Source organism: Miscanthus floridulus, chromosome 19, assembly GCF_019320115.1.
Source record: "Miscanthus floridulus cultivar M001 chromosome 19, ASM1932011v1, whole genome shotgun sequence".
Lineage (NCBI taxonomy): Eukaryota > Viridiplantae > Streptophyta > Magnoliopsida > Poales > Poaceae > Miscanthus > Miscanthus floridulus.
Window position 1 is genome coordinate 98,640,706 of NC_089598.1, and position 17,028 is coordinate 98,657,733.

Here is a 17,028-nt window from a genome sequence, read left to right on the forward strand (position 1 = left end):
AACAGGTTCTTTATTAGGAGCAACGCGTGGCCTGACTGCCGTGGTCCGCTGACCGAATGACCCGTGCAAGGTACAGCCAAGCCTACCGGGCTCACGCTGTCCATTTTAGCTCGGGGTAAATCTTATGTGACTTGTTGCTTCTCTCTACACTGCATTTATATTCATATTCTTGTGCTTGTGTAGTTGTAGTTGTAGACGACTAGTTAAGTAGTGTAATTCGTTTAGTTGCTTCACGTGAGTAGCTCAACTAGTAGGTTAGTAAGCCTCGGTTACTTTGAGTGAACTAGTGTAGCTTGTTGTTTTGTTCTCTAGATTTTTTTTTGTGAACATGTTCCCTAGAATTATATATGTAGGGGCTTGCTTTAAAGTGCTAGGCTAGGATGTAGGATTATAAGGGATTATCTTTGTTACTAATATTCTCAGCTAATTACATTCGTAAAGGTACCAGTGATAGCTTAGTGCTATCTATGGTCATCTATGCGATTGGATGACTTTGAAAGTACGGCCTTGTTTAGTTCCTTTAAAATTCCAAGTTTTTTCACTCTCTCTCCATCACATCAATTTTTAGCCGCTTGCATGGAGTATTAAATGTAGGTAAAAAAAATAACTAATTACACAGTTTAGTTGAAAATCATGAGATGAATCTTTTGAGCCTAGTTGGTCCACGATTGGACAATATTTATCAAATAAGACGAAAGTGGTACTATTCATCATGTTGAAAAAACTTTCAATCTAAACGTGGCCTACAAAAGGCTCGCAGACGTGATGCCAACCGCATTGACCAGTCAAAGCTTATACCACCTGGGTCTATTGATGGAAACGGGCCGAGGTTGATATATTTGGATGACTTTGAAACTATGAACGGCTTGCGGACGTGACGTTCAAAATTGAAAGTATGGAAGACTAATGGACGTGATGCCAACATGTAACACCCAAAAATTTGCTCTTTCTAAAATAAAGTTAAAATGATTTAATTATGTATTTTTGTACTCATAAAATATAGGAAATAATAATTTTTTCATGAAATTAAAATTTATCATAGGATGTAGCAACATAGTTGTGCATACATGCTGGTGCATTTAATTTATTGTGATGAGTGGTTTCAACTAAAGTTCAAAATGAATTCAAATTCTTTTGAAAAGCTTTGAAAATAGTTTTGAAATAATAGAAAAACAAAATCAAAAGAGAAAGTTTCCTTCCTTTGCTTTTGGCCCGCTTGGCCTTTCTGTCTCCCCTCTCCCTGCAGCCTAGCCCGAGCAGCTCCCTCTTTCGGCTCCACCGCGTAGGCCCGCTCCCACCTTCCCCGCGTCGCCCCCGACTTCGCCCGTGTGTGTGCGCCCCATGGGTCCCTGGCCTTAAATACCGACTCCCCGCACCGCGCCGTCTCTCCATCAAGTGTCGCTAAAGCCGCTACCTCGCAGAGTCGCCGCGCCGCCGCGAAGCCCTAGCCCCGCCGTGTCTCGCGTCGTCTCCGTGCCGGCTCCGACCGCGTTAAGACCCTAGGTGAGCTCGCCTTGATCCCCGCTTCTACCACATGCTTTCCCCGCGTCGAATCGTGGACTCTAGGGCCCTCTTCACGCTCACCAGCAAGCTCTTCGCTGCCGGTCATGGCCGACCGCCGTGCGGTCACTGTAGCCGGCCGACAGCCTCTCTCTCTCCCTCTCCCATCTGATCTGCACCGCCCAATCTGAGATCAACGGCCCAGGTTAGAAGATACCGTTTCGGCCGGCAATTTTGCTAAAGAGACCATTGGCTTTTGAATAATCTAACTCACAGTCCACTCCAGATTCAAAATTCCAATTTTTATATATTTTAGTTCGAAATAGAAGATCCACTTGTTTATAGTTTTGCCACTACCTTCTTTAGGCTATAACTTCTTCGTTTTAACTCCGTTTTGACCCGTTCAAGTTGTGTTAGATTCGTAATTGCGTAATCTACATGTTCAAGCTACTGTTAAATATATTTTTCAACTTTTAAAATTCGAGGTTATATTTAATCTATTATTTTGTTAAAGGAAATCTTGTTTAATTCATAACTTCTTCGTTACATCTCCGATTAGAGTGCTTTTCGCGCCTATGTGATCGTAGTAACGTGTACAACATATTTAAAACCTTTTTACTTGCTGTTTATTATGTTTGGTGTACTGTTCTAATTTAGTTTTATTGTTTGCTTCGTGTATGATTGTATGGATGCTTGTGTGGTGCTTTATGATCATGTCCAGTTGGTGAGCTATACGTGGTGAATCAAGAAGCAATTCATTGAAGGTTTCGACCTGAAGAAGGATCAGAGTTTAAGGCAAGTATAGCATGGGATCTTCCTTGTTGTCCTATTCACTTTAATAATTTAATCATATGTATGTGTTTGCCTTGGCAACCATAGTAAATTTTCCTAGCTATTTGACATCGTGGATTCCTTGTCACCTATGGGGTATTGCATTGGCTATAATGATGCTAGTGCTCAACTAAGGCCATGATCTTGTAACTTGACCAATGGAATATGTAATAAATACTAAAAGATGCTTTTCAGCAACATAGAATGAGGGGACTAGAGCATTGGGCTGTTTTTATGGTGCTCTAGATTCCTCTCCCTGATGATTTATCTGTAAGTGATCATCTGTGACTTATAGTACAACTATGAGGGTCACATGGCTCTGGCTTTAATCAAGTATGAGGACCTTTTCTAGCTTGTTAGTGGTTACCTTTATGGCGCAAGAGGGGCTCTGACAAGTATGACCTTCGCCTGATAGGTTGAGTGCATTTTGGTTTCTTGACCTTTTGTCAGTCACTCCTTGGAGGGGAGTTCATGCTTATTGATGGGGAAACCTAGCGGCCCTAACTTGTTAGATAAACCTTTGAAACGCTTCATAGTGTACCCTGTTTGCTCACCTTGAAAGTGTTTTGGGAGTTATAAACCCGAGCATATAGGTATCATGACTCACAGTGAAAGTGTACAACCTCTGTAGAGTGTAAAACTGTTATAACAGTCGTGCTCACGATCACGAGCGGCCTTGAACCCTTACAGAATAGATGATGAACATTAATGATACTGATGATACAGATGCTCACTAATGATTACTGTTTATGCTATTCATTATTCATGTTTATCTGATCATGTGTTTACATGGGCTTATGAATAAACTTGTTGCTACTCAATTGCTAAAATCATGACCCACTAAAAGCTAACCGCAATAAACTAGTGTCAACCTTTTGAGCCTCATGAACCCCATGTTATATTTCTTGAGTACGACATGTACTTACGCTTGCTTTACTTTTTAAATATTTGGATAAAAATCCCAGATGGGTACCAGATTGCTAGAGTTTGAAGAAATTAGGCTTGTGATCAACCAGTCAGTTGTCCCTGTGGAATTGGAGTCTTCACTCGAATATCGGAGTTGTCTTTCCACTGTTTGCTGTCTAAGGTTATACCCTTTTATACTAAATATGTTATATCTTGAGCATTGTCTTTTGATATTACCCCTTATTTGTAGCTATATGTGAGATTTGACTTTCTGGGCTCACATATGGTGCGTATCTGGTTTTGTTCTTAAAACCGGGTGCTACACAACCGGTCCACGATCAAGTACTTCCTCCATTTCAAATTATAAAACATTTTAATCTTCTTTAGATATATAGCTTTTGCTATGTACTTACATAATAAAAGCAATATATCTAGAAAACCCTAAGCGTCTTATAATTTAAAATAAAGGGAGTAAAAAACTTATGGGACAATTGTCTAGCGGACACCGAAAGTGGAGGTCGTTGGCTGGCGAACACCCAAAATTGAGCCATTTGCTGGAAGACAATCTCGTTACAGATAATTATGTTGTTGGACACCGCGCCCCTTATTTTATTCATTTCCACTGGTTGAGGAGAGAGAACAGCGGTGAAATAACATTCTTGCTCCTGCCGCTTTCTTCTTCCTCTCTCCTTTTCTCTTTTTCCACGAACAAGACGAACGAGACGTGAAACGACGAGATGCGCGCACGTCATGGATCCCAAGCAAAGCAGTGCCCGCTGATCTGTGTGCATGCCTGAATAAGCCTACCTACCTAGCTAGCTAACCGCGGCGACGCTGGTAGGCGTCCGGCGTGGTGGCGGTCGGCTGTAGCCTGAGCTGCTCGTAGAACTTCCGTATGAAGTCGTCGGCCTCGGCGTCCACGCACTCGTTGCAGCACCCGTCCTTGGGCACGGCCGGGAACGACGAGTCGGTGACGCGTAGCGGGCGGATCCCGGCGGGGCTGCGGCCTAGGATCCACGCCACCATGGGTGACGGCGTCATGGTGGCCACCTTGGGCGACGGCGCGACCGTGGGGGTGCCGCCCCCGGCGTCCACCTCGGCGCTGAGCATCTCGAACGCGCGCGCCACGGCCGCCGTACTACTCGCCGCGCGCCCGACCGCCACCGCCACAACCCTTGAAAGAGAAGAAGAGCCCCTGCGGGTACGACGACATGGTGGTGCAGCTGAACTCCACCTCCCAGGGGTGGCCGTAGAACGAGGCGAGCGTGGAGGACAATGATGACAACGACGCGTGGGATGACGCGCCACCGTAGTTGGTGGCCGTGGCGGCGGTGGTGGCTCAACGGGATGTGCACGAGGGGGGCGCGCAACGTCCGCACGACGAGCTTGCCACGACCCAGGAGGAGGTGGACGTCCATCATGATACGCTTGTGGGACAGGCCGGCTCCATGGGCCGCTGCGCCGAGGTCGTTGCCAGATCCATGGCTAACTGCAGAACTCTAGCAAAGCACTAGCTTGCAAAGGCCGGATCAACGATGTGCCGGCGGGTGCGCGACGGCGGGTGCGGGAGGCGGAGAGGGTGGCGGAGACAGGAAACAGAAAAAAGAGAAAGTGAGAGAGGAAGAAGAAAGCGGTATGGGCAAAAATGTCATTTAACAGCTGTTCTCTCTCCTCAACCAGTGGGAATGAATAAAATAAGAGACGCGGTGTCTAGCAGCATAATTATCAGTAACGAGAGTGTCTTCCAGCAAATGACTTAATTTTGGGTGTCCGTCAGCCAACGACCTCCACTTTGGGTGTATGGTAGACAATTTTCCCAAAACTTATATATACTTAGAGCTTGGATTTGGATCATGCCATTTAATTAAGAACAAATCATGGTAGATATTGTTTGGCACGGCCCAAGCACAACATGGCATAATATGAAAAAATTTGGTTCATGCTAGCACGACATGAACACAAGGGTGAAACCAAGCCTAGGACCTTAACAACCCGTATTTTAGGTCATATTTACACCGCACGGCACAAAATGGTACATAAGCACATCTACAATGCTAAAATATAATTTTTCAGTATTTATTATACTACCTCTCATCTAATTTTTAATACATTACAGACGTTATTAAAACTTCTCATAAAACTAATATATGCTATAGCGATCAGAGAAAACAAGCAAAGATATTTTAAAGATCCTACTTAGATAATGTTTGGATTCCCAAGGATTTCAAGAATCTAGATAGAAAAAAATCTCAAAATCCTAGAATTTCCATCCGAACACTGTAGGTTTCTGGAGAATTCTAACACAGAGACACAGAATCCAAAAAAACATCAGAGATTATTTTTTTCTAGAATCCGGATTTTAGAATTGCATCCAAACATCCTCTTTTTTTTAGAATGCTGGAGGCCGGGGCTTGCGCCCCTACAGTTGTCATTTATTTAAAAAAACGGAAACAAGTTTACAAAGTTACAGAGTTTCGAGCAATCTCGCCGTGCCCCTCTTGAGTCTTCATGGGAGGTGTCAAACTTTTCAGGCGAGACGAACGGGCGTCTACACTACGCGGCTGACTTGCTGGTTGGCCTCGCAGTTTGGACCCCTCTCCGCTACGTGCTAAGCCATGTGTGACGTGAATCAACGTCAACAAATCCCTTCCAAATTCATTATATAAATTTGTAAACCTACAGACAATTAATCTCATAGGTGTCACCCTCCATAGCAGATGCCAAGAAATGTGCACGGTGGACTTGTCAACATTACAAGGTTTTATAAGAGTTTATGAGTATGAAATAAGATGACATGATATAGTAAAATGAAGAGACGATGGAAATTTTATGGGGTAAAATGAGTTTATAGAGATGAAACTTATCTATACTGTTTTTAAATACATGAAAGTATTGAAAATGGAAATATGAGACTCGCACCGACACTGGCCTAGAAGCAACGCCTGGCCTGACTGCCGTAGTCCGCTGACCGTTTGACCCGTGCAAACCACGGCCAAGCCTACCGGGCTCTCTCGGTCTTACAAGCAGCTTCCTCCGAACATTAATTCCTAGCAAATTCAGTTCCCAGTTTTGAACATTAATTTGTAGGTTGCTGGAGCATTGCTATACGTGAACGCGTCTAGTAGTATGCTAAGCTTTTTATATTCTCCTTAAAAAAAAAGAGTATGCTAAGCTTGCTCTCTCGGTTCTAACTTTTGCCCTCTTTCCGAACCTCGAATTCCCAAAAATGTCACCGAACACTGTCCATTTCTCGTTCCAGTTGCTGCGTGTCCTCTTCATTTTTTTACTGGTTCTTGTGAGCGGAGGCCGATCCGGTGGCCTAGGTCCATCATGCGGAACTAGTAAGTACAAATTAAGTGCTTCCCTGACCCTGTTTCATTTTAGGCTTTGTTTGAATAGACTGGGATTACGTTTATTCCATGGGATTACTGTGGGAATGGGATTAGTTCACTTTTACGGCCAATCTATGGAGATTGGGACTACTCCTTAATGAAATATGTGCTGTGCACGTTCTCGAAAAAAGAGATCGGGACTACCTGCTCATTCTCTCCCAATTCCATCCAACCAAACTCTACAGGCCTTATTTGGATCCTTGAAGTCGAAACTCATTCTGTGGATTAGATTCTATTTCAGATAAGTAATAAAAAAATTCAGATAAGTAATTGGATTGGCTAAAAAGTGATTCAGATCTTTTTTTTTATTTGTTGGCAAAACATGGAATTTGTTTCCAACAATCGAATGGAATAACTGTTACATTAGCCTTACCTCAATCACAGTTAGTCGACCAATGATAATATGATGTCACAGACCGCGGTCCATTTTCAGTTTGGGTTGTTGCTCGTCCTCTTCGTTTTAACTGGTTCTTGTTGTGAGAAGAAGCCATACAGTTGGCCAAGCAACACTAGTACTCCCCTCACCTGTTTCATCTTATAAGCTCCGTTTGGATACACAGGGATTACTAGTACAGTACCACTGATCCATGCTATTGGTGTGAGATCAGTTCACTTTTACGGCCAATCTACCGAGTTGGGGCTAGCTATTAATGGGTTTCCATCCAAAACCAAATTCCAAAAGAAATATCGACATATTTCCATTACCTCAATCACATCAACGTTACGTCTCGATAATTTTCCATCTTACTATATGTGTTGTGTACTGGAACTACTGTTCCTTTTTTTTTTAACATGTTCCTCTAAACCTTTATTATTTATATTTATATTCATGGCCTAACTTTTAGGCCACCATTTGCAGATGATCCGAACCACCCCCTATGTCAACCCTCCTCCTTATTGCTGTTCATAATGGTAAGCATTTGAGAGGGAGTGTACGTAATCTCTCTACATGACGTACAGGAAGATCAGAGACGTGACAAAAATCTCCAATTCCTTCAGTCCCTACACGCGGTTAGCGGCCTCGACGTTCTTTTATAGGCAAAAAAAAAAAAAACCCAAAATAGAAACTACACCTCACACACGCAAAACACGGGTACAGAAAATCTAGGAGACTACTATAGTCCTTCCGTATAATTCTCTACAAGCCTTGTTTCAGAAATATATATATTGAAAAAGTACAATACTAATAATTTTAATTCCTTATTATCTCCAGAAGGCTGTATGTACAACGAAGCGGTCCATTTTTGCAATATTCAAAAAGGAAGCAATAAAATCTTGCTCTGTCCTTACATCCCAACAAATCTTGTTCTGCTCTGTGCATGTGACCACATCTGTGTGCAGTGTGAGTGAGTGTGCCTGTGCGCATCAAACAAAGATCAATCTACGATTAGCGATGAATATTGAGTGTTGCAACACAGACACGGTTACAAACTACGGAGAGAACAATCTCCATAAAACTGAAGAATAAGTTAGCGATTGGTACAACTCTCACCTTGGCTGCTGAGGGGCGCACTATTCGGATGCCAGCCATCATGCGACGACTTCGCATCCAGCATGCGCACAACGGTACAAGAGATCTTCCTCATCATTCACTGGAAAGCGGGTCCCTAACGATGAAAGACTTTCATGGCATCTTTTTTTTTAGCAGTCAGTGGAGAAATTCCCCACCTATTTTTTTATTATTGATAAAAGAGGGTTACATGGTGCACAAGGAGTGCAAAAGGGGGAGCTTACAAAGTTCAAGTAAAAACACCAATTAAGACAGCTAGGCTAGACTCTCCTACAAATCCAGAAGGGGCCTTCTATGCTCGGCTTGGCTTTGGTACATACCAATCCAAGTTCTTTCATGTGGCATCTTTGCTGGAGTATCAGAGGGCATGCACGACGATAAATCAACTGGCACCTTCACTCCACGTAAATTGGTAATCTTACTCTGCCAGCTAAATATGTTCACTCAAATTGTTTACCTACTTGTTTGAGTGAGGACAGGATACAGAACCTCATCACCACCCATATATCACCATTGAGGACTAAAACCGGTGGTGATGGGTTCCAATCCGGCGGTGATGATGTTTCTCTAGTAGTGCTTGTAACAGCTAGTTCCTTTGTGCGGGTTATAATAGCCTCCTCGACCAGCCATGGCCCCTCGATCTCTTCGACATTTGGATTGATTGCTACACACTTTGGTGCTTGAGAAACACACTCCACTCACTTGACTCACTTAAGTTTGTATTTGTGTGAGATTGAGAGTGATCTAGTGCATTGCAATAGAGTGTTTACATCTTGTGGCACTAGTAGATCGTCTTCGCTGAGGTGCTCTTGTTACTCTGGGCAGTTGTCACCACCTAGCTTGGTGCTATTGGATATTCGTTGAATGCCGCTTGGTGATTGTGCGGACACTCCGGATCATATGAGGGGCTTTATATATGCTCATCCTCATGGGAGTTCGTTGAAGAGTAAGGATGGCAGCGGATCAGGTTTCGGGGCGAATATCCGCGAGTTTCGGGTCCGCGGGTTTCGGTTTCGAGGCCTGGTCTTCGCCCACGGTTTTTCGGGTTCGGATGCCCGAAATGCTGCGGGTTTGGTGCGGATCTTTAATCCCACCCGGGGATCTCCATTGGGCCCCGAAAGATTTGAGCCCACTAGCAGCCTGCGGGGGGTCCAACCCCGGGTACCCACGGCGAAAGACATGGGCCGCATCACCAGGGACGGTCCAGCCCACAAGATGAAGACTTGCGGCGCATGGCATTGCTCGGTGCACGCCGCAAGGCATCCTGGCGATATCCTGAAGATAGCATAGGATCTGTTAGGATATGCCGAATGCTTGATTCCTTATAAAGATTGTATCTTACCTGATTAGACTTAGACCTGATCAGCATGTAACCCTACCACCCAGGCTATATAAGGCGGGTAGGGGACCCCCTCAAAACGCATTCAATCTCAAACGATAGCCAATACAAACCGACAGAACACAGGACTAGGATATTACGTCGAGCTAACGGCCTGAACCTGTCTAATCTTGTGTCTCTGTCACCATCTTGCTCCAGTTCACGCGCACCTCTCCGATCAATCTACCAACTAGCAAACCTAGGTATATAACCTGGAATCCCAATCCCTTAGCCTCCTCACCCGCTCCCACCTAGGCGCCGCGCGCACTCACCCGCGTGACCACGTACCCTCGCGCTCTCACGGTCCCCTCGCACGACGGCCCTCTCTCTTGGCGCTCGAGTGCAGGCGAGCAGGGCCAGTCGACCGGCCACCGGCACCATCCGCCCAGCAGGTCCTAGCCACAGCCATCAAAGCGCCGGCCTCCTTCATCTCCTTCGGCTTCCCAATCCCCTCCCCTATGGCATGCCTTCTGCTTCCTAATCCCCTCGCATCTACGGAACCTGCCAACGCTGGCGCCATGGGGGCCTTCACGAAGAAGGGGCACCAGTTCCTCGCCAAGCTCGGCCTCACGCAGCGCAACCCGGGCGTGTTTCGATGCGGTGCGTGGGGCGGCTCAGGCCCCGCCGTCACCTCCACTTGCACGGAATCACTTCAATCCGGCTTCTGTGTGCAAAATGCTTTTGGGTTTTGGATAATCCGTCGGGTTTCAGGGATCCTTGGGTTTCGATTTCGGGGATGAATTTTCACCTGAATTAGTGTTCGGAGCGGGTTTGGGTTTTTAGTTCGGGTTTTGGTTTTGGGTGCCCAGAGACTCCACCCGATCTGAATCCGTCCCGTTGCCATCCTTATTGAAGAGAAACTCTAGTAGAATCATAGAGGCTTAGGGACTGCCTTAGTGACCCACATTGAGGGTTGAGCTTGTGTGCTCACGAGGCTCATAAAGTGGTGGTCTAATAGGACTCACCTCAACGGGAGTAGATTGTCGACAAGCAACGGATCTTTCGTGTAAATCTTGTGTGACTTGCCCTTGTTGGTTGCTTCTCTCTACACTTGCATTTATATTCGTATTCTTGTGCTTGTGTAGTTGTAGTTGTAGTTGTAGACGGCTAGTTGAGTAGTGCAATTCGTTTAGTTGCTTCACGTGAGTAGCTCGACTAGTAGGTTAGTAAGCCTCAGTTACTTTGAGTGAACTAGTGTAGCTTGTTGTTTTGTTCCCTAGAATTATGTAGGGGGCTTGCTTTGAAGTGCTATAGGCTAGGATGTAGGATTATAAGGGATTATCTTTGTTACTAATATTCTTGGCTAATTATATTTGTATAGGTGCCAGTGATAGCTTAGTGTTATCTATGGTCATCTATGCGATTGGATGACTTTGAAAGTAAGAAGGCTCGCCGACGCGATGCCAAACACATTGACTAGTCAAAGCTTACACACCACTTTGGGTCTATGGATGGAAACGGACCGGGGTTGATATTTGGATGACTTTGAACCTATGAACGACTTGCAGACATGCGACTTTGAAAATTGAAAGTATGGAAGACTCATGGATGTGATGCCAACCAGTCCACGATCAAGTACTTCCTCCATTCCAAATTATAAAACATTTTAATTTTCTTTAGATATATGTAGCATTTGCTATACACTTACATAAAATCAACATATTTAAAAAAACCAAAACATCTTATAATTTAAAATAGAGGGAGTACAAAACTTATATATACTTAGAGCTCGGATTTGGATCATACCATTTAAGAACAAATCATGGTAGATTGTTTGGCATGGCCCAAGCACGACATGGCATAATATGGAAATTTTTGGTTCATGCTAGCCCGACATGAACACAAGCGTGAAACCATGCCTAGGATCTTAACAACCCGTATTTTAGGTCATATTTACACCGCACGGCACAAAATGGTACATAAGCACATCTACAGTGCTCAAATGTAATTTCCTAATATTTCTTATACTACCTCTCATCTAATTTTTTTAATAGATTATAAACATTATTAAAACTTTTTATAAGACTAATATATACTATATGTCTTGAGCGAACAAAGAAAAGAAACAAAGATATTTTAAAGATCATGCTTAGATAATGTTTGGATCCATAAGTATTTTAAGAATCCGGATAGAAAAATCTCAAAATCCTAAAAATTCATCCAAACACTGTAGGTTTCTGGAGAATTCTAACACACAGACACAGAATCCAAAAATATATATAAGAAATTATTTTTATCTAGAATCTGGATTTTAGAACCTCATCCAATCATGCTCTTAGATTAGCACGACATAAAGATATGCCAACATATATACTATAGGCTGCGCTTGTTTTTTTTTTTTTTGCGATAATACGCTGCGCTTGTATTAACGTAAAAACTTATTGTGATGTACCCATATGGGCCATATATATCCATATGTCCGATGATACCTTGCATGTCTAGAGGCTATAATCAAGAGTAATATAATAACATAAGGTTATAATCAAGATACCTTGCGTGGGGCGGCTCAGGCCCCGCCGTCACCTCCACTTGCACGGAATCACTTCAATCCCCGTCACCTCCACTTGCACGGAATCACTTCAATCCGGCTTCTGTGTGCAAAATGCTTTTGGGTTTTGGATAATCCGTCGGGTTTCGGGGATCCTTAGGTTTCGATTTCGGGGATGAATTTTCACCTGAATTAGTGTTCGGAGCGGGTTTGGGTTTTTAGTTCAGGTTTTGGTTTTGGGTGTCCAGAGACTCCACCCGATCTGAATCTGTCCCGTTGCCATCCTTATTGAAGAGAAACTCTAGTAGAATCATAGAGGCTTGGGGACTGCCTTAGTGACCCACATTGAGGGTTGAGCTTGTGTGCTCACGAGGCTCATAAAGTGGTGGTCTAATAGGACTCACCTCAACGGGAGTAGATTGTCGACAAGCAACGGATCTTTCGTGTAAATCTTGTGTGACTTGCCCTTGTTGGTTGCTTCTCTCTACACTTGCATTTATATTCGTATTCTTGTGCTTGTGTAGTTGTAGTTGTAGTTGTAGTTGTAGTTGTAGACGGCTAGTTGAGTAGTGCAATTCGTTTAGTTGCTTCACGTGAGTAGCTCGACTAGTAGGTTAGTAAGCCTCAGTTACTTTGAGTGGACTAGTGTAGCTTGTTGTTTTGTTCCCTAGAAGTATGTAGGGGGCTTGCTTTGATGTGCTATATGCTAGGATGTAGGATTATAAGGGATTATCTTTGTTACTAATATTCTTGGCTAATTATATTTGTATAGGTGCCAGTGATAGCTTAGTGTTATCTATGGTCATCTATGCGATTGGATGACTTTGAAAATAAGAAAGGCTCGCAGACGTGATGCCAAACACATTGACTAGTCAAAGCTTACACACCACTTTGGGTCTATGGATGGAAACGGACCGGGGTTGATATTTGGATGACTTTGAACCTATGAACGACTTGCGGACATGTGACTTTGAAAATTGAAAGTATGGAAGACTCATGGATGTGATGCCAACCAGTCCACGATCAAGTACTTCATCCATTCCAAATTATAAAATATTTTAATTTTCTTTAGATATATGTAGCTTTTGCTATACACTTACATAAAAGCAACATATCTAGAAAAACCAATACGTCTTATAATTTAAAATAGAGGGAGTACAAAACTTATATATACTTAGAGCTCGGATTTGGATCGTGCCATTTAAGAACAAATCATGGTAGATTGTTTGGCATGGCCCAAGCACGACATGGCATAATATGGAAATTTTTGGTTCATGCTAGCCCGACATGAACACAAGGGTGAAACCATGCCTAGGATCTTAACAACCCGTATTTTAGGTCATATTTACACCGCATGGCACAAAATGGTACATAAGCACATCTACAGTGCTCAAATGTAATTTCCTAATATTTCTTATACTACCTCTCATCTAATTTTTTTAATAGATTATAAACATTATTAAAACTTTTTATAAGACTAATATATACTATATGTCTTGAGCGAACAAAGAAAAGAAACAAAGATATTTTAAAGATCGTGCTTAGATAATGTTTGGATCCATAAGTATTTTAAGAATCCGGATAGAAAAATCTCAAAATCCTAAAAATTCATCCAAACACTGTAGGTTTCTGGAGAATTCTAACACACAGACACAGAATCCAAAAATATATATAAGCGGCCTATTCGCTGGTTGGTTTCTGAGCTGGTTTGGGCTGGCTGGTGCTGGTTTGTTGTGAGAGAAAAACACTGTTGGCTGGCTGGTTTGGGCTGGCTGAAACCAACAAGCGAACAGGGTGAAGATATTATTTTTATCTAGAATCTGGATTTTAGAACCTCATCCAATCATGCTCTTAGATTAGCACGACATAAAGATATGCCAACATATAAACTATAGGCTGCGTTTTTTTTTTTTTTTTGCGATAATAGGCTTTGCTTGTATTAACGTAAAAACTTATTGTGATGTACCCATATGGGCCATATATATCCATATGTCCGATGATACCTTGCATGTCTAGAGGCTATAATCAAGAGTAATATAATAACATAAGGTTATAATCAAGATACCTTGCATGTCTAGAGGTTATAATCAACCACCTCCATAGTTATCTATGGAGTTAACCGACTGGGAGCTTGGCCCTCGCTAGTGGCTCCAACAAAAACTAGGGGAAGCCCGAGCTTCTCCATACCTTTGGAAAAATCATCATTGCAGAAATTTGCATTCTCTAACCCTTTATGTTTCCACTTTTACTTGCATTCCTAAGATTGTGTAGCTACCGCTAAGTTCCCGTGCACCTAGCTAAGCATGGTCCGGATGGGTGTGTTTGGTTCGTTTCCTAGACGAGCATGGCTAGAAAAACTAAGACAGGCTAGCTCTAGCCAGCTTTAGCCAATGCAAGTAGCACATGTTTGGTTGCCTGTACTGACTAAGCCAGGCTAGGATTTGGTATGTTTGGTTGTCTGGTTTAGTTTGCATGGAATCACCTCTTCCTTCAACCGGTAAGTTTACCCTCTTTGTGGACTTTAGTCAAACAGGCGGTGGGCATGTGTGTCTACACAGCGGTGGGTACCTGCAAGCACATCAGCGAGCATGGCAGCAAGCTACGAGCTCCTCGGCGAGCATGGCAGCAGGCTATGCTGTGCATCCCCTGTCGTGCGCCTGGCCGGAGCGCATCCGCCTGCCGCGCATCCCCTGCCGTGCGCCTGGCCTGAGCGCATCCACGGCGCACTACCGGAAATAGTAACTTTGCCGAGTGCCTGTGGCACTCGGCAAAGACCAAAAAACACTCGGCAAAGGCTTTGCCGAGTGTAACACTTGGCAAACAGCACATTGCATCTACCGTGTCGGCAAACAACTATTTGCCGAGTGTTTTTTATCGCGTTGCCGAGTGTCAAATTTGACACTCGGTAAAAAAAAGTATTTTGCCGAGTGTTTTCCAAAATACACTCGGCAAAAAAAAGTGGTTTGCCGAGTGTTTTCCAAAATACACTCGGCAAAAAAAAAAGTGATTTACCGAGTGTTTTCCAAAATACACTCGGCAAAATACTGTTCACATTGTTGTTTGCCGAGTGTTTTTAGAATTACACTAGGCAAACCTATTTTCCAAAGAAAAAAAAATAAATTTTTCTCAGCATATTTCAGTTACATGAAGCGACGAGATGTAAAATTAAAAAAATGGATATGTAAATAATGAAATAAATACTAAGTTAGGTCCTAATTCCTCATGTGAATCAAACGCACTGACAACAAATTACTCAAAAATATATAACAAATAACTTACCGACCTAAGTCCTCATACGAGTCAGGTATCAATAATACACAGACCCATGGGGACCAAAAGCTCCAAAAAACAAAAAGGCAATCCAAAGACCAACTGATCTCCAACATTGAGAGGGTGCTCTCCGTGCTTCCCACGCGGTAACTGACCTCCAACATTGCCGTCGCCGAAGATCAATTGCTTCGAACTCGCCTCTAAATGAATCAGATAGCTGAAGAATACAATACACCTAGAATGACAAAAGAAATCAGAATGAGAACAAAGGTTCCAACCAGATCTAAGAGGTAGAAACGAAATAATGAAGATGGACAAACCACGAAAGCTAAATCGCCGTAGAAGAAGGTCCACTCCAACAAAATCAAAACAAGGCAAAAGGGAGGAAATGAAGAAGACTATGCTTAGCTCTTGATGGCTAATAGTTCAACAGCTAAATTGCATGCCAAACAGCTGACTGAAACCTTTGCTAAAGAAATGTTTGTGTTGAACTCAAGCATTCGGTAACTACGTACCCGACAGACATATGAACCTAATCAGCTTTACTGATCTTTCAGACATTTCTCCTCTCTAAATATAAACAATCCCTTGATTATCATTAGATAAAAATAAGGTTAGCTTATGAATAATAGTTCAGAAATAAGTTTGGGGTTGATCATGTTTAATTCCAGGGTCATCTCCTTTCTCAAAGATTCTCAGAAAGAGCATGACTACCCTTTACGTACAACTTCCATCATGCTATATTTCTGCTTCAGCAAATTAGGATTTGACAAGTCCTTCAACTTCTGAGAAACTAATTGCCAAAATATGCTGTGCAAAAATAGAATGGTTGATATAGACAGGAACCATGAAGAAACTCGAATAACTCTAGAGAGATTAAACCATGCTTATCCGCATGCAGCATGCAGAATAATGCTTATATAGAATAAACAAAGAATGAAAGCATGGAATACTAACTACACATGAGGGACCATACTGGTTCCAACAAGGGCCCAAACAACATTACCATGACTCATTGTCAGTGCAAGTGTACAGCCCCAAGTTTCATACAGCAACGATTATTTTGCACCTATGGGTTTGTTTAGTATAATGTTTAGGGATCAGGACAGAAGAAAGAAGAAAGAGTAATCCACAATTTAATCTCAGTTCTCAGTGGTTCAAAGAAAGGAACCATGGAAGCTAGTCTAATAAAGGTAACGAGGAATGCAAAAGGGTCATACAATTCATCAATAACAATGCTTCGAAAGTATATTAAATTAAATTGTTAATCATGCATTCTTTACCAGTAGGGATAATAAAGCATATACTGATATACATATTAGTTTCAACATTACCATGCCTCTCAGTAGTAGGTAAATGAGCAAAGAAACATAACTCGCAGAAGCTTCATGGCCAAAATATCCATCCACTTCCCCTAGACCAACAGCGGCATCAGCTGACCATGGAGAGCCTCAGAGCCACCACTGGCTCCAATCTCTTGGTGCGTTGCCAGAGACAAGAGGCCTGATAGGCTGAATCACATGGCAAACTCAATCACAAAGCTAATACTCCATGCTTATAGAGCAAAAAAAATAGCAGTCATATCCATTGGCCGTAGCTATCAGTCCTAAGGACTGATCAAGACCATTGCCTTAGTCAAAACACAGGACTAAAGGGGTGTTAATTTCAGACCACCAGCAATTTTATCTGTTCAGCTGCACTAGGCACATGACCATCAAATATAAACTAAACTTTTTGATCCTGCTGCCAGCTT

General features: G+C 42.8%; 1 pseudogene; it reads right to left on the reverse strand.

Moving 5' to 3' along the window:
* Positions 1–4,056: 4,056 nt before the first annotated feature.
* LOC136526462 (uncharacterized) lies at positions 4,057–5,747 on the reverse strand (annotated as a pseudogene).
* Positions 5,748–17,028: the final 11,281 nt, after the last annotated feature.